At 42.9% G+C, this 21,947-nt stretch overlaps 1 protein-coding gene across 21 annotated transcripts in view; it reads right to left on the bottom strand.

The window, feature by feature from the left end:
- Positions 1-21,947, bottom strand: part of PTPRK (protein tyrosine phosphatase receptor type K) — a 533,907-nt gene that overhangs the window by 218,095 nt on the left and 293,865 nt on the right. The window lies entirely within an intron of this gene.

Genomic DNA, 21,947 nt, shown 5'->3' with positions numbered 1-21,947 from the left:
TTCATACTTTTGAGATTCCGTTTTTGAAAAGTGTTCAGAGTTTGATTGCGTACAAGCTTCTTAGAATGGCACAGAAATTTCAGATATATATTTGAAAATAAAATTATTTTCTTTAGTACAGCAGGTTGGGATAAGACTAATTTGTTGACTGTTGATTCCATCTTTTGCTTCTGAAGTATGTGATTGACATTGCCATCTAAAGGGAAAAGGTACAAAATTTTAAAGAACCAAATTTAGAGCTACCTGAGTGTACCACTGGCAGAATACCACACCTTCAACATTCTTGATGCCTCAGAATGGATGTGATTATTAGAAACATATACTTTGAATAATGGCATAATTATTATAGGTAAAACTGTATTCATAAGGCTAACGTATCACTGCATGTTACATTATTCTTATATCAGTACGAAAGAAAGATCTTAGCAAATATGTTTTGTTTTCAGACTCTTGACTACAAAGAGACATTTAAGAAGTCTGTTCATGTTGCAGCAAATTATGCATGAATTTTAATCAGTTATTAAATGAACCAGTAATTGTTCTGCAGCATTATTAATATTCCTTGGAACACATTCTATCAGAACCAGAGGTGTGGCACAACCAGAAATCCCAAATGTACACTGAGTGACAAGTGAAGCAAGCAATCCCTATATATTGGGGCAGAGGGAGTTTTGAAGTTACCTAATTAACTTTCTTCTTAATGGATCTCATTCCTTATTCAACAACTTGAGCTATCACATATTTTCCTATTTTAAATTCAACATTACAGAATTTACTTTCATACTGAAAGTAATTTGAAAGTTTTTAAAATCTCTAAACACAAGTTAAAAGGAAAGAAGCTGGGTTTATGTTATAGTTTTCATACATAAAACACATTTTGGCTGGTAGGAGGCCAGTTCTGGCAAAGATGACGTGATACTTGGTATGGCTTAAAATATGGCTTTTATTTAAATAGCTTCCCAAACAGAGGGTTCACACATGATGTAGAGCCTGGCCTACACAACCCACTGGACTGTTACCCACATCCAAGGCCCTTCAGAATCCATCGCTACTCCACGCTGGGAAACACAGATCCCCATGCATTTGGGGCAATAATAATTTCGGAGACAGCCCCATTTTGGGAGAGCCAAAGGGTGCAAACCTCTTTGGCTGTCCCCCTAGGGCCATCTGGTCCCCATGAGCAAGCATGCCCACCATCACTGGGTGGGCTCCCTGCTCAAACCACCACCTTCTTAAGAAGGCCCCACTCCCATGGGAGTCCGATCACACACCAGCTCCCATAAACAGACTCATATCATGTTAAAATCTGCTATAACTAAAGAACAATCATAACAAAATGATAACAGGGAGGGTGAGAAGGATCCGCTGTGTGGCTTTCAGGTGAAGAGGTCGGTAGCACCTCTGACCCTGCCCCACACATGCTGAGTGCGCTGCTGCCCGGCAATGCAGTGCCGCATCCTCCTCACCTGCCCTCCACCGTGCCAAAAGGTGGCTTTGGTGAGTCTCCGCCACATATAACTCCAGTAGCACTTTAGAGCCAACAAATTTTCAGTTCTGTGTGTCAAAGCTCATTTTGTCAGCTACAAATAAGAATGATGATTCCCTCAGCCTTTTCATCCAGGTCAGAAGATTGATGGAGTGTTACCAAGAAGGGCCAGTTGAAGTCAAGATGCAGAGACAATGTAAAATGGAGTTAGCTTGTTTAGAGCAAGGAGATATGTAAAGAGGTAGGAAAAGCAGAAGATTAGCATCTGTAGTAAGAAAAGCACAGAACTGGGGCAGAACGGAAGTGTAGAGAATTAAAAGAAAGAAAAATGGTTCAATCCCATGAAAAGAGACAAAGGGAATTAGAGATACTAAGATTAAAAGAGTGTGAATGAGATATTGAGACAGAACAGCGAGTTGCAGTTTACTTGTTCAGAAAAAGACAGACAGCAAACAAAAAAAGTGTGCCCCCTTTCTGAACTCCATTTTAAAACTGAGATATAAAATGTACATCTTGAAAATCCATGCTCATAAACCAAACACAAGATGCCAACAGGGAAATATTGTCTCAGTCAAACTATATGAAACGTTTTGTGGAAACAAACTGGTTCAGCAGATGAATTTGCCCCCTGACTTTTTGTCTATGAGGAAATAAGCTGAAAAGAGTCTACTTCCATTTCAACAGGGATGGACATGGAGGGGTGAGAAAAAGAGGAGAAAGAAAGCAGGGATAACATTGAATTATAATTGTATCTTTGTCAGATAATTGTTAGGAGTCAAGTGTCTTGGGTAATGCTCACTGTGCTGGAAAAAATGGCTAGCTTGTCCTTAAAAGGGAGGAAGGGTGGACAGTCAAAAGTCCTGTTTCTTATAGCCTTGAAGACCTTGGAGAGAATAGAAAACTTTCTGGTTTTAGACTGATGAAAGATTAGGATTATGATTAGGATCGAAAGGCAATGTGTGGAGGTCTATAATGAGGTTAAGACTACGGAGCAAAATATCAAATGTTTCTTTCATGGGGAAGGTTTTGCCTTGGAAAATCTTTCTGTATATAAGGCTTGGGATCCAGCAGTACAATCCACAACATGAGGAGCCTTATTGTTCTATTGTTTTGAGAGCCAAATCGCTTCTCCCTGCAACTCTTTTGCTAGTTTGGGATAAACTGGAAGAGCCAACGTTTCCCCAAAGGAAGCCCATTATTATATAGGTTTATAATTCGCAATTCTAGAAATTATGGCACAGGAATGTAGCTTGAGTGAAAGAAGACTTGGCCCTGATATCTGCTTTGACCCAGAACATGCCCTGCATTATCAGGAACAGGCAAGAGCTGGTGGATGAGGTGAAGGAGGTGGGGACCCTAGGGGGAAGTGACCATGTCCTCATAGAATTCCTTTTGAGATGGGGGGAGGGGCAAGGAAGCTGGTAGCCAGATGCGGATGTTGGATTTTTGTAGGGCAAACTTTAATAAACTCAGAGGCATGATAAGTGTCATACCATGGATGAGAATGCTGGAAGGGAAGGGAGCATGTGAAGGGTGGGCGCTACTCAAACAAGAGCTATTGCATGCTCAATCCATGACTACCCAGAAAGACAAAAACACTGCAGGAGCTCTAAGAAGCCTATTTGGATGAACAGAGAACTTCAAGAGGAACTAAGAAAGAAAAGGAAAATGTTCAGGAAATGGAGGGAAGGACAGAGCTCTAAAGAAGAGTACCTACAGGTTACTAGGCACTGTAGATCAATCATAAGAAAGGCCAAAGCTGAAGGTGAGCTAAGATTGGCCAGGGAAGCCCATTGTAACAAGAAAAGATTTTTCAGCTATGTGAGGAGCAAACGTAAAGTGAAGGAGGCAATAGGCCCACTGTTGGGTGCGGATGGACAAACTCTAACGGAAGATGCAGAGAAAGCAGAAGGGCTCAGCACCTATTTTACATCTGTTTTTCCCCACAGGGCAAAGGGTTTAGGCACATCTAGAGATGGCAGTAACCAAGGGATAGTGTCTGGGTGGCAGGTTGACATGGACAGAGAGGTTATCGAGAGACATTTAGCTACACTGGATGAGTTCAAATCCCCTGGGCCGGATGAAATGCACCCGAGAGTGCTCAAAGAAGTTTCCGGAGAACTTGCACAACCCTTGTCCATCATCTTCGGGACCTCTTTAAGGACTGGAGATGTCCTGGAGGACTGGAAGAGAGCAAACATTATTCCGATGTTCAAAAAAGGGAGGAAGGATGACCCAGGAAACTACAGACCAGTGAGTCTGACCTCTGTTGTGGGGAAGATAATGGAGCAGATATTAAAGAGAGTGATCTGCAAACATCTGGAGGACAATTTGGTGATCCAAGGAAGTCAGCATAGATTTGTCTCCAACAGGTCCTGTTATACCAACCTGGTTTCCTTTTTTGACCAAGTAACATGTTTGCTGAATCGTGGCAATTCGGTTGATGTCGTTTATTTGGATTTTAGTAAAGCTTTTGATAAGGTTCCCCATGATGTTCTGATGGATAAATTGAAGGACTGCAATCTGAATTTTCAGATAGTTAGGTGGATAGGTAATTGGTTAGAGAACCGCAGTCAAAGAATTGTTCTCAATGGTGTTTCATCAGACTGGAGGGAGGTGAGTAGTGGGGCACCTCATGGCTTGGTGCTCGATCCGGTACTTTTTAACATATTTATTAATGATCTAGATGTGGGGGTCTGAATACATTGGAAAAATGGGCAAATGAGAAGTGTAAGTGTAAAGTTCTGCATCTGGGTCAGAAAAATGAAAAGCATGCCTACTGGATGGGGGATACTCTTCTAGGTAACACTGTGTGTTAACGAGACCTTGGGGTACTTGTGGATTGTAAACTAAACATGAGCAGGCAGTGTGATGCAGCGGTAAAAAAGGCAAATGCCAATTTGGGCTGTATCAACAGGGGCATCACATCAAAATCACAAGATGTCATAGTCCCATTGTATACGGCACTGGTCAGACCACACCTGGAGTACTGTGTGCAGTTCTGGAGGCCTCAGTTCAAGAAGGATGCAGATAAAATTGAAAGGGTACAGAGGAGAGCGATGAAGATGATCTGGGGCCAAGGGACCAAGCCCTATGAAGATAGGTTGAGGGACTTGGGAATGTTCAGCCTGGAGAAAAGGAGGTTGAGAGGGGACATGATAGCCGTCTAAGTATTTGAAAGGTTGTCACTTGGAGGGCAGGATGCTGTTTCCGTTGGCTGCACAGGAAAGGACATGCAGTAATGGGTTTAAACTTCAAGTACAACGATATAGGCTAGATATCAGAAAAAAATTTTCACAGTCAGAATAGTTCAGCCGTGGAATAGGCTGCCTAAGGAGGTGGTAAGCTCTCCCTCACTGGCAGTCTTCAAGCAAAGGTTGGATACGCACTTTTCTTGGATGATTTAGGATGCTTTGGGCTGATCCTGCGTTAAGCAGGGGGTTGGACTAGATGACCTGTATGGCCCCTTCCAACTCTATGATTCTATGATTCTATGAAAGTCACAACCTCAACAGACTCAGAATGCTTTAGACAGTGGAGGAGTGGAACTTGAGTTTGAAGGGGGAGACTAGCTCTTCCATGTGTAAGTGGAGATCTTCACTCAGAGAAAGGGCAGAAGCATCTGCTACCACATCACAGCGTGATGGTTAAAATGTCATCTTGAAGTCAGAGCTGGATTCAGGGTCCTGAGGGCATGTCATCAAGACAAAATCTGCAGAATTTTTCACGAAGGAGCACTATAGGATACCAAACAATTACAGTAGTCAAAGAGAGGTGAGTTGAAATGAGTGCTTTCTGATCACTTCTCACCTTTACAAGTAGATCACATTGTGTATTAACACTAGAACTGTACACTAATGACCACAGCGAAGTCTGGTTAATCAACAGCCAGCTTTGCCAATTTTCAAGTCACTAAGCGGCTTCAGGATCCAAGTAGTTCAGCAGAAAATAAAACACAGGAACAATATGGATTTTTGCCTTTAGCTCTTTTTTTCCCAGACAGCGGTACTGGGTAATCCCTTCCACAAATCATTCTGAACTTTCACTTCACAAATTAGCACACTCTCTGGAATGAGAAGTTTAAAACACTGCCTTTCACAGTAACCTGGGGAATGAGAAATGCCCTCATCTTAATGGCGAACCAGAAGGTTTTTTTCAAGGCATGAGACTGCTGCTCTTTTTGCCCCTGCAGATATTATTCAGAGGAGGGATTCCTTCATCTTATTCGTTTGTTGTAAAGATTTTCCCAAAGTTTTGAAAATTCCTATTATGGTTTAACAGGCTTTCATTATAAAGCACACCTATGCCAAAGGTGAACAGTAACAAGTCTACTATTCCAACTGTTGGCAGCAATGAAATGCAGCTTACCACCTGGCGTCGAAGATGGAACTGAAAATAAAACCTGCTGTATCGAACATGTAGAACCTTTAGACTAAATACTAATGCAATATAGTATGTCCCTCAGCTGCCTTTGGAAATGAACTGTTGACAAAGTTCCCTGCTTTGTCCTTCCCCCACAATTGTGTGCTTCTGAAATAACACCACCTTTCCCATCTTAAGTATCTGGAGACAGTGTTAACTTTCCAAAGCTAGAGGTGTTATCATTAGCTGGCAAGTAAGAGAGGGAATAGGCAAACAGGAACATATCTGACACGTCAGTTATGAAACATGGACTTGCAGCATTAACATGCCTCTTCCTATACTCCTTAGGCTAGGGATCCCTGACATGGTGCTGGAAGGCATCATGGCACCCACCAACACCTTTCCAGCCTCTCACCAAGTGCTTTTAAAAAATGGGCAGTGCCAGGGGGTTTGGAAAAAAAAACAGCAGCTGTTCTCACAGCACAAGGATCTGCACCGTGTGACTGAAGGTAAGTTGTCATAGCAGCCATATTGTGGTTGGCTCCACCTGCTGCAGTAGCCATCTAGAGGCAGCCATTTTTTTTACTGCACCCATCATATAGTGTCAGAAGTCTGAACGTGCTCACACACTCCAGATGGCAACTCCATGAAACACAGGACTCCCTGCAGGCAGACAAGCATAAACAGAGATTTTCTGCAATTGAGTCAGGGTGCATGCTAAGTATAAGGCCTGACACTAAGTGAACTCTAAAAGACAGAGACAGTGAAGAAACATAGCAGTTATTTTATTCAGAATAGTAGTTTTTTTTTTAACCTTAATTGTTAGGGTTACAGATAAAACTGACTTATTCAAATGATCATTTATTTCTTATTCAAATGATCTGTGGAATGCAAAATGCCCTTCAAAATGCAATACCCGCATACATGCATGGATTTCAAAGGTAAACACCAAAGATAAGTTCTTAAAGCCTATTGCCCACCAACTACAAAAAACAGACTAATTTATTTCAGACAACTTCTAGCTACAAGTGAAAATCAAAGCTTTTCTGTTCCCTGCAGTTGCAATACATAAATCTAGGCAAGTATTTTGCTTTGTTACATTTTGAAACCATCTTTAAGACCCTCCTGTTGCTCAGAGAGGATAGCAATGTAAACACAATGTACGTAATAAAAAACACCAGTAAAAGCAAAATTAAACACACACTTAAGTACCTCTCTTAAAGAAATACAGGGCTAGGGGTTTCATACAGCCAGTTTTCTCCCATTAATGAACTGTCTCTGAAGCTCTATGGGTTTTCCCACCCTTTTCATTGTGCAATCTTCATCATATTTTTTTTAATGTGTGAACATCTCTATTGAGGGCCCAGGGAAGGCTTTGGCATCCATTAAAGTCAATGGCACCATGGGACCCTTCCTTGGATAGAATGGAGAGATGGAGGCACCCTCTTTCGGAACCCCTGGACGTGGACCCTATGGTCCAATCATGAATTTCAGGGATGGGGCCAGGGAAGAGCTCCCATACCAGCATCACCTGCTGCTTACCTCAAACTCACTGCACTCAGCTGCCTGCCAGGTGGCTTGGGAGCAGCAAGTGCTTTTGTCACCACTGCCTGCTGTAAAAAGGAGCTACTTTTCTACTCCCCCACCACCAGGCCCCTGATCCCCACCCATGGGAGATAATGAGGACCTCCCCACCATCACTCCATTTACTCTTTCACTCACCAGCATTACCTCAAATGGAATAAGTGAGAGCCCTTGAAGCAGACTGATTACCTATGAAAATCTTATATGTCAGAAAATCTGACCCTCCCTGCCACCACAATCTGTATTATTAAGGATGAAAAGGAGGTTATGTGAACTTAAGGTCTGTGACAGGATGCCTTCTATTCAGTTGCAACACTTGTCTCTAAAGGCCAGTGTTGTCAACTGTCACTGGCAGCAGCTCTCCTGGCTGTTTGGTGTAGGAGGGCTTTTGTAGCCCAGGCTAGTATGATCTTGCCATATTTCAAAAGCTAAGCATGGTCAGCCCTGGCTAGTATGTGGTTGGGAGACTACCTAAGAGGTCCAGGGATACTATCTTTTCTTCTGTTCTTCTATTTTCTTCTATTCAGGTGCTATCTTTCATTCTCTTTCATCTCCTGCTTGCTGGCTTGGTTACTTTTCTTCTCTCTCCTTCAATTCCTGCTTTCTCTTTGTTTTCTTCTCTGTTTCTATCCTGCTTGCTTGCTTGCTTCTCTTCTCTCTCTTTTCCTCCCTTCTTTCCTTCTTTTTCTTTCATTTCCTTGCCTTTCTCTTCTTCCCTCCTGCTGTTTCTTATCTTATTTCCCTTCTAACCTGGGTGTAAACTGCACGGAGCTTTTATTCCAACCCCAGATTGATTCAGTTCCTGCCCTCTACACAAAATGGGATTTCCGTTTAGATTTGGGGCGATTTAAATTTTCCTTCTGCAGCAAGAAGGATTGATCCGGAGTGACCCTACCTTTATTGTGCGAGATCATAGAGTGCTTTTAATGCTCAATATCCGGATTGGGAAACCAAGCTCCATGGTAGAGAACCTCTGATAGGCCACACCTGGTAATGTGACAAACTTGCCTTAAAGGAGAAGCCCCTAATTTCTCTCAACTTCTGTCAGTCGTGGATTTTTCCTCCCTCCTCTGCCTTTTTCGATCTTCTCCCCCACCCTTCCAAGAAAAGAAAGAGGCTCCCTGCCTGGCTCCTCTCCCCCACCTTCAAGAAAAGAAAGAGGCTTGGCTCCCCCCCTTCTGAACTACCCTAACCACCTGCAGAAGACTTTCCTATTTCAATGGGGGGGGGGAAGGAAGACCAGAGTTCAAAGCTATCTGAATTCAACAGGATTGACAATGGAATAAAGAAAGTAAGTGCAGACTCTGCCCTGAAGGTTGGCAACCCAGCTGCTCACCCTCCCCCCCACCAAGATGTTACCACATACATTTTCTGTGAGAATCAGATACGGACATCCTTTTTTAAATGTTCTAAATTCAGCGCTATAGCTCTAAACCACTACAACACTGTGAGAATCAGATACGGACATCCTTTTTTAAATGTTCTAAATTCAGCGCTATAGCTCTAAACCACTACAACACTTCAGTGATATGACAACACGGAGATACTTTGATATCATTGAGATACAGTGAGATTGCTCTCGTTGTTAATAACAACTTGTTACTTGGAAACAAGAGGAGAAGTGGTTCATTAGGCAGCAGGTGCTCAGGGCATCAGGGTAATTCAGGATCTGTGTGTAGCCTTTCCCTGCCACATACAGACCTGGCTGGAGAGCTTTTCCTGCACCACATTTAAACCATCTGCAGTAGAAGCTCTACCTGGGATCTGTGCACAGTTGGGTCTCTCCCCAAGCATGCAGATTTGGCCAGAGGGCTTCTCCTGCTGTGCTGTCTGCAGGATCTGCATGGGAAAATCTCTTGCAGCGGCACACAGGCCTGAAAGGGTCAGAAGGGCGAGGGGAGCAGAGAGCTCCATGTCGCCTTGGTTAGGATTGGCTCTTGTAGCATCTGTTTAAATTGAGCTGCAAGAGAAGCCAATCCCAGTTGCAGCTGCATGGAGCTTTCAGTTTCTGCCACCCCAGCTGATCGGTATAGCTAAATATCCCCAAATAAAAGCTAAAATAAATTGATTTTTATTCAGTGACAGCTATATCAGTAGTTGATCAGCTCCTCTGATGTGTAATTGGCTTAAACAATACCTTCCAATATAGTAAGATATTTTGGGATATTTTTTCTCAAATTAGCTGAATGCTTACCCCTAGTAACATACAGATGGCAAGAAAACAACAACACTGGCACAGCATTACATAAATGAATGGTGAAACACATTTGCTACATGAGTACTAGTTCTATTCATGAAAGCAATTATACATATATTTTAAAGAGCCGTGGCCAACTGATTGGGTGCTGTGGGACAATCTGTGTCTTCCATAGCCAAAATATTTATTGCTAATATTAACTACAAAGGAAATAGTGTAACTACTGCCATAAGACCAAATAATAGTTATGGTAAAGACACTAATACTTTTTGATTATGCAGGCAGGGCCCCATTTTCTGAAGAGATCACAAAAATTTTAAAATATCTTCCAGTGCAATCTGAAAGAGTTATACCTTTATAAATCCAGTATTGTACTATTCAAAAGACAGTTTTCCAAGCAACTAGCTAGTAGCCAATTAAATAAGCAGAAAAGGGCAAAATACAAATGTTACAGTAATTCTGAGAAGTATCAGTAATAACTCAAGGAAAAACACAGTAACAAGATGGGTAGCCACATTAGTCTGTCTGTACCAGTAGAAAAAAAGTAAGAGTTCACTAGCACCTTATAAAGACTAATAGCTTTTGTGAAAGGGTATGAGCTGTTACAAGGCACTACTTGCTTCTGTATGAAAGCTCATATCTTGCCAGAAATGTGGTAGTCTTTGAAGTGCTACTGGACTCTTCTACTACTACTACTCCTACTACTACTACTACAGAAAACCATATACATTAAAAACAGGATAAAAACTGACAATTCTCAAGCTAGCCACACTGGCATGAAGCAATTCGGGGGAAGCCTGTAGCCAATGTTTCACAAACAGCAAATCACAAAAAAAGTTACCACACAATATAGAAAAGAAGAGTTGGTTCTTATATGCTACTTTTCTCTACCAGGAGTTTCAAAGCAGCCTTCAGTCGCCTTCCCTTTCTTCTCCCCACAACAGACACCCTGTGAGGTAGTTGAGGCTGAGAGAGCCCTGATATTACTGCTCGGTCAGAACAGCTTTATCAGCACTGTGGTGAGCCCAAGGTCACCCAGCTGGTTGCAAGCATGGAAATGTGGAAACAAACCCGATTCGCGAGATTAGAAGGCCACACACCTAACCACACTCCTAACCACTATTCCAAGCTGGCTCTCTATATTACCTTTAATGATATAATATTGTATATACTCGCATATAAGCCGAGTTTTCCAGCACAGTTTTTAGCACTAAAAAGCTCTCCTCAGCTTATACATGGGTAATTGAAATGACAGCGTGCTCCCAGCCAGCCAAACGTAGCATTGCTTTTTGCAGCTGAACTTGTTGCAAACTGAGTTTATTACTCCCAACCAACTGAGCTTTTTGCAAGTGAGCTAGTTGCTCCCAGCCAACAATTGCCTTCTGCAAAAGTCTTGAAAGCTGGCGGCTTGTAGGACAGCAATGGTTTGACTGAGGTTTTTCCCGTTCTTTTCCTAATGACTTCTTCCAAACTATTCTTTTGGTTTCTGTGGGGTGGGTTTTGAGGGTGCTTTGGGATTTACTGTTTCTTTCTCCTCGTGTTTCTTTCTTCTTTTATTTGAGAGGCAAATTTGGGGTTGTGTTTCTTTTAAAACGGTGGTCCCCAACCACCGGGCTGCGGCCCGGTGCCAGGCCGTGAAGGCCCTGGCACGGGGCCGCGGCTCCCTGCCTCCGCAGGCTGTGGTGGGTTGTGCATGCGTGTTTGCACCATGTGCGGCCGCAAAAGCGCATGTGTGGCACTCCCGCACATGCATGCATGTGCGGCCAGGTCGCAGCCTGGAAAGGGTTACGGACCACTGTTTTGAAAGTTGATTTTTACAGTTCTTTCTTTCAGCTTTCAGTTTTACAGTTCTTTATTTCAGTGTTTTGTTCTGGGGGGCACTGTAGCCCCCAGTTTGGTAGCTATTGTACTTGTTGTAGTAGGTTGTCAACTTTGGGTACTATTATTCTGTTCTGGTTTGCTGGCCTGGGGGGGCACTGTTTGGTTCTCCTGCCAGAGCTGTTCTCACAGAGCAGTTCTGTCAGTGCTCTCTCAGGGTGTCTGGCATCAAGAGAGGAAGGAAAGGCAATTGTAAGCCACTTTGAGACTCCTTTGGTGAGTGAAAAGTGGGGTACAAAAACCAGCAGCTATTCATCCCCTTGACTTTTCTGTATTTGTTGGGGGGGGGGAAGCCTGTGATGATGGAGCATGAATTAAGCGCTCAGGCCACCATGTAAATATACTAGTAGCCTGCTGCATTCCCCACCCTCGACTTATATGCGAGTCAGTAAATTTCCCTGGATTTTGGGGTAAAATTAGGTGCCTCAGCTTATATGCAGGTTGGCTTATATGCAAGTATATACGATATATCATGGGCATTCTAGGTTAATACATGGCAACAAATATTTAGAAAGAGAACATTTTGGAATAAACCTACAAATTTAGGTACAATATACTATGTTCCCTATCATTCACGGATCTTTTCTATGCAAGTAATTGACTTATAAGAGCTTCTTGTGGCGCAGGGTGGTAAGGCAGCAGAAATGCTGTCTGAAGCTGTCTGCCCATGAGGTTGGGAGTTCGATCCCAGCAGCCGGCTCAAGGTTGACTCAGCCTTCCATCCTTCCGAGGTCGGTAAAATGAGTACCCAGCTTGCTGGGGGGTAAAATGGTAATGACTGGGGAAGGCACTGGCAAACCACCCCGTATTGAGTCTGCCAAGAAAACACTAGCGGGCGTCACCCCAATGGTCAGACATGACCCAGTGCTTGCACAGGGGATACCTTTACCTTTACCTTTAATTGAATTATGGGTCAAAAAGTTCTTGTGTATGTGGACTTGCTGCTTAGAACAGCAAAATGCAAATGAAGGATCTAAATCTAGCCAATGAGAGACTTATCCCAAGACTTGTTATGGACCAATCAGATAGCTCCATTAAGAGCCAGTAAGGTTCCCTGGCAGACCAGCTCAAGTGTATATAAGTTCCATGAGTTCTGGTGTTTACTATTCAGTGTTTCTTGTTGGAGTTCGTTCTAATAAAGAGCAGATGATTCTGAAGAAATTTGTATCTTTGTTTACCGAACCCACAGACTTAACAGTTCTGTCAGTCAGGGAACATTCTGGCACTGCAGCAAAACCTCTCATATATCCCCCTATATATCAATGGGACAGGCGGGGGTCAAGTACTTTATCCAGTACCTTATGACCATGCTAAATATGATGGTGTTAACTACATTTAAGAGTTTATACCCCATTCACATCTAACATGAACGATTTACTTTTAAATCAAGGGTACATTGTGATCCACACTCCAAATCCATCTTTTCCTTTTCCACAGATGGCTAAAGAAGCCATCTTGGAAAACTGGAAAATGGGGAAGTCTTTCAGTCCTTCTTATATATAAATACTCTTATAGAAGGTATTAAAAAGATCCTTTCCTATACCCCAATTTACATACCTATAAGGTATTAAAGTTTCATCCTCTGCAATGCTTGGTCCTTATTTTCTCTTTGGTTCTTATCCATTCTCAAGAAACAATGAAAGTCATTCACCTAAACAGAAACATTTAACTGGCAATGTGAGTGCACCTTTTAGAAGAGGGTCCATTGTATCAGAAGCATAACAGAACCAACCACTGAAGTTGATGCATTTGCATCTGGGATGAACAAATGGGAGAAAACTGGAGTTCAGAGGCTGCAGGCACAATAAATCATTGGAGGAATGGTAGGCATAGGTCCATCCAAAGGAAAGATGGCTGGTCACCAATTTGCCTAGGAACACCAGCAGCATAGAGAGGCTGGTTAATCCACACGGCAGCCATCAAGGAAGACTGGTGGACTGATAACTATGCAACCTGTGTGCAGACCGAGGAATAAAGTGCTGTGGGAGGAGGAGGAATGGAACCCTATCCCTTTCCCATCTTGTTGAATAGAACAACCAGCAACTGACAGATTAAACAGAAATCAATTTTACTGCATATTCAGAGCTTTGGGTAGATCACAACATAAAACTAATCACGGATTTCTGAGTCTTTGTAATAATTATATATTTTAGCTCAGTCACAGTTTTGACAAGGAAGTAATCTCATAACATATCCACATCAACATTATATATAATACACTAGCACATACAAGATCATAAAGTCAAGAGTATTTTTTCTTTGTAATTCAATGCCTACCGAATGCCTGCAGTGCCGAAAGACAAAGAATGATTTCACAACAGAAACTGCTAACCCTGCATACTGAATTTCAAAATCCGTGTATCACCATGGCATTTTATTCACCGCAATTTGAAACACCACTACAATCATTTTACAAACTGCCCTTAAATAAAAAGAACAGTGCTTTAGCTGCAGCCATGTCAGCAGAAGCTAAAACAGGGTTTGCTTTATGTTCATTGTATGACCTTTTTGTTTTGTTTTTTAAATCAAGTACTCAGACACTTCATTCCATAGCATTCCTTGCTTCCATTTTGTGAATTCATCTTAAACCTTTTATTGACAAAATTATTGATATAACAACTAAATGGGCACTCCTGTAGCAGCTTGCAAAATGTAATTACCCACTACAGTGGATGTAATACTATGCTTGCCATCATGTCTCCAAACCAAGCATACATATTTACGAAGTCAGCAATATCCTGAAATCAACTATAGTAATGCTTTGACACTGCAAGCCTAACTGCTGTATTATACACATGCATTAAATTCTAACATCTCTATTACCATGGCCCCAAAATGGTTAAGGTTTGTATCACAAAGCTGTTATGACGTCTACACTTCTAAGGATTTGCTACAGGAAACACTATAAGAACCCGGGTATGCATATTGCAATTAGGGTTGCTGACTAGTTCTAGCCAGTCTCAAACAACAGATTAAAATGGTCCTGAATCTGCTTTTCAGAAGAACTACTGACTTTTATTACTAGACAGCTGTAAGACTGCCGATGGAATTCTGATTAGAGTGACTTCATCAACAGGTCATTTTAGAAGGAATTATGCTCCTTTTATTATCCCCCAAACCAACCTGCACATGACCAATACTGTGTAACGCTCCAGAGCATGGGATATGAGTGGATGGGGAATGAAGTGATGCAACAACATCCCACACATACCAATGCCTTACATTTGAGTGTACCTATTCCCTCCCCAGAACGGTCCTGAATAACTCTGGCAAAAGTAACTATAATAGTACAAAGGGTTATGTCTCTTTGCAGTTCCCACTCTGCTTACATATCATCCGTTTCATGCCTTCCAGCAGCTAAATGACACTCCCAAGAATTCTAAAAGAAGCAGCCAACAGCATACACTTCAACTATGTACACTTTATTATTGTTGGTCCCTTTGTATCAGTCCCTACATGACAGAATCAGTGAACACAGATCTAAAAGAACATTTTAAATACATAAATAATATATATCTTTATTCTTATAATCAACCCTTCCTCTATAGCTCAAGGCAGGTGACAACATGGTTAAAACAACAATTCAGCAAAGCTGGCTGAAACTCACTTTCTAAGATGGAGGCCCTGTGGCTAGGTAGAAAGGGGCCAAACGAGGAGGTGCAATTGCCCTGCCTGGATAGAGTGGTATCCATCCAAGTGTTTCATCATACCTTGAAAAATTAGGGCTATGATAGAGATGCTGCAATCTGGGGGGGGGGGGTGAGGAATCTACACACTTCTCATCACATTATAACTATATACTGGTGCAAGTTAGGTCTTTTCCCTATGTTTAAAAAAAAACTGTGTGAAGGTTGATTTTGTATTATAAACAGGTGAGTCCTTTAAAAAAGCCACACTAGGGCCCATATAAAACTGCTTCAACCACACTCTCCATATGTGTGTCTTATAAAGCCACAGAAAATGACCAAAAAATAATTTCAGTATCTCATATGAGCAGAAAAGGAATGCAATAGCCACTGTATGAAAACATGGCCAAAGAAACTGTGTGAACTAACATTTATGGATTATAACTAGGGGCAAAGACCATTGTACCAAGGAATACAATGAGCGCTAGCACACATGACTGCACTGTGGCTTTCTTGGGTGCTGATCCTGCCCCATTCCCCGCAGGAACCTGAGATCCAGCCTGTTGGAAGTGATTAAACATTAGGAGGCTCTAATCTCTAGAGACCAGTTTGATTCCTCACTCCTCCTCCATTTGCAACCATATGAGACCTTCAGGAAAAACAACTGATCTTCAGGCACCAGTTCTGGAGAAAACAGCTAGGAAGGAGGCAGGGAGAGCAGAGGCCACGCTAGGTCTCATGGGGCTGGTGGGCAGCCTCTACTCCTTCTCACATACACACCCCAGGCTCTTGAGACCCACCTCCAAACTTCAAGGAACATTCCTACCCAGGGGGCACCAACCTCCAGGTGTGGCCTGGAGACCTCCTGGAATTGGAGTTCATAGATCAGTTCCTCTGCAAAAATAAAGGCTGCTTGGGAGGAGAACTCTGCGGCTTTGTGCCCCACAGAGGCGCCAAGGGGGACCTGGGAGATTCCCCAGAATGACTGCTCTTCATCATACTGCATAGATTAGTTCCCCTGATGAAAGGGACTGGTTGAGAGCAACTCACTGTGGCAGATTCTGCTCCCCCCCCCCTATTTCCGCACCAGAGTAACTCACTAGGGCTGGCTTTGCTTCCCCTCCCAAAAGGATCCCACACAAGAACTACTCACTGGGGCTGGTTCTGCCTATCTCTGCCCACCCCCCCAATTCCACACCAGAGCTACTCACTTGGGCAGGCTCTGCATATCCCCACCCCACAATTTCTACACCAGAGAAACTCATTGGGGTCAGCTCTGCTTCCCCCCCCACCCCAACTTCTACACCAGAGCTAATCACTGGGGCCGGCTCTGCTTCTCCCTCCACCCCCACTTCTACATCAGAGCAATTTACTGGGGCCGGTTCTGCTTCTCCTCCCGCCTTCCAGGGCTGAGCTACATGCTGGGGATGGCCCTGCTTCCACCCAGCAAGTTCTGAAGGGGGAAGGAAGTTGGGGGGGTGGAGAGCTAACTCCTTATCAGCTCTTCCTGGCTGAAGGCTCCCTCCCAGTAGGGGCTAAGCTACAAGAAATTGTACACTCCTTTATTCACTGTTTTGCTACTCAGCGTGCTAACCTATGATTCTCCCTTCATACTCGTCTACAGGGCAGCAAGAAGCAACTTACTGCCAACTTACCAAGCTTCCTGATCAGGCTCAGTACCAACAGTAGAAGTCTGATAAGAAAGCACCCTCATCTTCAAAGGGCAGCAAAGCCATTCTGCTACAGCAGCCGTTCTCAACTTTTTACCATTGAGAAACCCCTGAAACATTCTTCAGGCTTCAAGACACCCCAGAAGTGGCACAACAATGCAAAATATGGTTGGGAAGCATAGCTGTGTACATGCCCACCCAGGGCCCCTCCCCTTTCCACCTCCTCCAGGCTCAACATTGGCCATTTTGGAAGGGGTAGGTGAGCCAACATAACCATATATGGTAATATCACATGATAAATGCTTAACATATACATAAACATACATACATGTTGTTGTTGTTGTTAGGTGCAAAGTTGAGTCTGACCCATAGCGACCCTATGGACAATGATCCTCCAGGCCTTCCTGCCCTATACATACATACATACATACATACATACATACATACATACATACATACATACATACATACATACATACATACTCCTTAACAAATATCTGTAAACATTGTTGGCTCTAATATTTTGGAAGAGCTACTGTAGGGGGAGCAGTGTCCGGGGCTGTCCAGCCCATGTCTGGATGTCTGGACATTGCTTCCAGCTCCGCGGGCCAATCCAGGTGGACCCAGCAAATCTGTGTGTGCCTGGATTGAGCCAGCCCCTGGAGCGTCTGCCCCCAAAAGCCAGCCATGAGATACTAACGCAACCTCACCACCAGATGCTTCCTGGCCACCGACAAGGGCACTCCCACGGTGCCCTGGCCAGACTGCCACTTGACCCAGCTGCCAGCTATCACGGCAGCCCGCCCGGCTGCAAGCTCATGTCTGGCCACAAGGGTTGAGGGAACCAAGGGGAACAAAAGGATGCACCCACAGGGACACAGAGCTGTGGTGCAGTGGACTGCACAATGGTGGCTAACACCAGGGCCAAACCTACGAGGGAGTCCAAGAACAACAAAAACCACACAGGATGATACGGGACATCCCCGGACTTCGCCGCCCCTCCAGAGACTGTGACAAGAGCAGCGAGAGGCACAGAGAGGGCTCATAGCACCTTCCATGCCAATAAGGGGGGTGGGGAGACGGAGGTGGCCAGGAGGAGCCCTCAAGTGGGAAGGACAGCCAGATGTACAAGGTTGGAGAGAAGGGGGACAGATTCAGGCCAAGACAGTAGGGAAGGCCAAGAACAGTCCTTACCGGGTGAACAAGGACAGCCAGAGCAACAGGCAGAGATGAGAGTCGCAACAAGCCCTGGGATGGCAGCGGAGAGGGAGGGAGAGAGCAGTCCCTGCCTCCTCCCCTTGCTGTCTAAGCGGAGCAGCACTGCTTCAGGAAGCTCTGGGTTGTCTCCGTCAGAAACTGAAGTGTCATGACAGCTCAGAGGGAAAGCAGCCAGGGGAGAAGAGGGAGGAAATGAGACACCAGGTTCAGTGGGAGCCAGGAATGGGGGGGGGGGCAGGGTGAGTCACTGGGAGATAATAGAAACGACAAGGGAAGAGGGACAAGTGGAGTAGAGATAGAGAGAGGCTAGTGCCTGTTGCATTCCTGGTGCCATGCACGTTCATGCTAGTATATATATAATTATAAAAAAATAACTCAAGCCCATCAAGAAACCCCAGCTTTTCACAAAACCCAGGTTGAGAAAGTATGAGCCACAGTGAACATTTCCTCTGTTATTTAATTGTCAGAGTGCTCACATGCATCTCTAGATGACACAGGTAGTTTGGTGCTTGTGTATACAGAACCCTCCAGCATCTTGTAGCACAGTGTAACTGAAGCGTAATAATTACATGACTCCACCAAAGAGCTCATTTTGCATGTTTTAAAAGTCACCTATGCTTGGAAATTCATGATTAGCCATCTCTTGTGAATTATTAAATAATCAAATATTTGAAGTTGTTTGAGAAGGACTTTGGTGAACTATTCTGTGTGAGCCTTGTGCCATTGCTTTAAAATTATTCTCAAACAATACAGGAGACAAAATGATTAAAGGTCACTGATACATAGCAAAGCAACTTATTCTAAAACTAGGGAAAATTAATTATAATTGCAAAAACTATTCCAGGTACATTTTAAACATATAGCATCCAATTATGCTTTTCATTTTCATTTACACCTCACGGGTGAGATCATTTATCATGTTTCATGATAATGACCAGAAGGCACAGAGAGAGATTTCTAGAGGCAACAAATTACCTACCATATTAGCATAAGCTTACAAGATCCCATCAACAAGTATTATGCATAAATATGAGGTAATTGCATTTACAACGAGCGGGAATGTTTGATACGCTACCTTCTTCATTAGCAGCTGCCAAAAAACCTTGGGTTCCTAATTGAACAACCTGGTTTGCTTGCTTAAGTAGAGTAATTTAGATCCTCATAACAAACCAGGAATCATTGTGCCGCAGGTAGATTGCGCATAAACAGCTCAGGATCTGCAGATGAATCTTTCATCGTCAAGTATTATTGCTTCTTACCACTAAACCATCCATCATGTTGCTGAGACAGCTTGGAATGATAGTGCTGGACCCTCACATTACTGCTCCTTGAACTCTGTCTCATCCATCTTTTGCATCACGCCTGATTTGCAGCTAAGTATCATCTCCCTGCTGCAAAACCAAGTGTGAACCCCATAATGCCTCTAACCCAGAGTGCCACTCTAATAGTAATTGATTTCTTTTTATTGCCATGCTCAGGGATTAGAAAGCCCATCAAAAATATCATTGCTATACAGAATTCAGATATTGTTACTGGGAGGGGGAACTGCTTTTCCTTCTATGATATGATTAAAACATATATAATTATAGTGAGGCACGCATAGGTACCATATACAAGTTACCAAACATAGAATATTATTAAGATTCTTCTGATGTAAGCGATCCAGTTTGTCACTACTGGATGCTTAAATAGCCAAGAATGGATGTATGCATATCTTGTGCATGGGGCGAAAGTAACTTCTTATTAATCCCAGATTTATCATAATTCAAACAATCCCTGTTTCAAAGATTCAGACGACCATAAACTAGCTCAGATTAAGTATTGTAATTCAGCTTCACCCGAATGCTGCTATAAAAGTTTAATAAATCAAAATGATCAAAATGCCCCCAGTGGCAAGTTGGGATTCTGTTTTCAATTCAAATTCTCTTTAATATATGACTCCACTGTCAACTTGCATTTCCTGACATCTAACTTGAATTCCAAACTGCCTCCCTTTTCATCCTTACTGTGCATCATCCAGCCAATTCAGCCAACAGATCACTTCTTAACAATCTAGCTTAATACAAATCTTTTCTGCCCTTCAGTAAATAGCAGATAAGAACTGTTTCAATAAATACTATGAAATCTTCCATAATGAACTAGCTCGGACAGACTGGGTTTTATCCATTTTTTCAAGCATTCCTATTTTTAAAAATACTATTATTATTTTGACTTTAAAGAAATAGTGTGAACCCCATAATATTATTATTTTGACTTTTAGGCCTCTTCAGTGATCTTCGGGTGGCTTACAACAAATTTGTAAAATCACAATCAAATTGTTGTTGTTATGTGCGAAGTCGTGTCCGACCCATCGCGACCCCATGGACAATGATCCTCCAGGCCTTCCTGTCCTTTACCATTCCCGGGAGTCCATTTAAGTTTGCACCTACTGCTTCAGTGACTCCATCCAGCCACCTCATTCTCTGTCGTCCCCTTCTTCTTTTGCCCTCGATCGCTCCCAGCATTAGGCTCTTCTCCAGGGAGTCCTTCCTTCTCATGAGGTGGCCAAAGTATTTGAGTTTCATCTTCAGGATCTGGCCTTCTAAAGAGCAGTCAGAGCTGATCTCCTCTAGGACTGACCGGTTTGTTCGCCTTGCAGTCCAAGGGACTCGCAAGAGTCTTCTCCAGCACCAGAGTTCAAAAGCCTCAATTCTTTGATGCTCAGCCTTCCTTATGGTCCAACTTTCACAGCCATACATTGCAACTGGGAATACCATAGCCTTGACTAAACGCACTTTTGTTGGCAGGGTCATGTCTCTGCTTTTTAGGATGCTGTCTAGATTTGCCATAGCTTTCCTCCCCAGGAGCAAGCGTCTTTTAATTTCTTTGCTGCAGTCCCCAACTGCAGTGATCTTGGAGCCCAGGAAAATAAAATCTGTCACTATCTCCATTTCTTCCCCATCTATTTGCCAGGAATTGAGAGGGCCAGATGCCATGATCTTTGTTTTCTTGATGTTGACACAATCAAATACAAAGCACAAAAACCCTAACATTTTATTATTATTTAAACAAACACAACAATGGAAAACGAGAGGCTTTTTAATTGAGCAAAAATTGCATAGAATAAAAGAGACAGACTTTGGATTTAGCATTGTTTCAGTGTAGTCATAAAAATATGTTGATTTCTTGGAAGATGCTTACAACCTGAGTAAAAATTAAAAGAATGGATACACATTCTTGATCAATTGTCAGATTACAATTGAACTGATAGCTTTTTAAATATAATTTGCATCAAATCTGAACAGTTTTAGAGATACATTCCAGAATGTATTTTTTACATGCAGCCTTGCTGTATTGCTTATGCAAAAACAGAAGGAAAATTATCCTCAGAACTTGAGTCCATTTAGTATTATATCACCTTGAACAGCTGGATAAGCACAGCTCCTGCAAATATCTCCAAAACCACTCATGCAGCTTCCTTCACTCCCCTTCTAGCCAGTTCTGAGTGGGAAGATCTTCAGTAGAGAGGAGAGTTGAAGAGTGCTGGGTCAAATTGTGTGGTCTTTTGAGCATGCCAAGTGGAACCCTAGTAGACCTCAGCTTTGGCTAAGCTGAGAGGGAAATGGTACAAATGGTGAGGAGCCATCTGCCAGGTTCAGTAAGGAGCACAGCTGTTTTCCCTAGCACTCAGAAGTGTACAATCCTGGACCCTCACTGTAAGGTTTTTGTGCATAGGCCTGGCTATTTTAATTATCAAGCATCCATACATAATTTCCAGACAATATGCCTTTCAACTGGTGCAGACTGGCAGCCATGGAAGTGGTTGTTTCTAACTAGAAATGCTTCTTGTAACAATCTACACCAATACTTCTGAACACAATTTTATCAATCTATACTGTAAACTAATCTCCAAGCTGAACTTTATAGGAAAGTCCTTAAAGAATACA

This window comes from Paroedura picta, chromosome 1, assembly GCF_049243985.1.
Source record: "Paroedura picta isolate Pp20150507F chromosome 1, Ppicta_v3.0, whole genome shotgun sequence".
NCBI lineage: Eukaryota > Metazoa > Chordata > Lepidosauria > Squamata > Gekkonidae > Paroedura > Paroedura picta.
The sequence above is the reverse complement of the archived record's forward strand: the minus strand, read 5'-3'. Positions and strand labels throughout refer to the sequence as shown.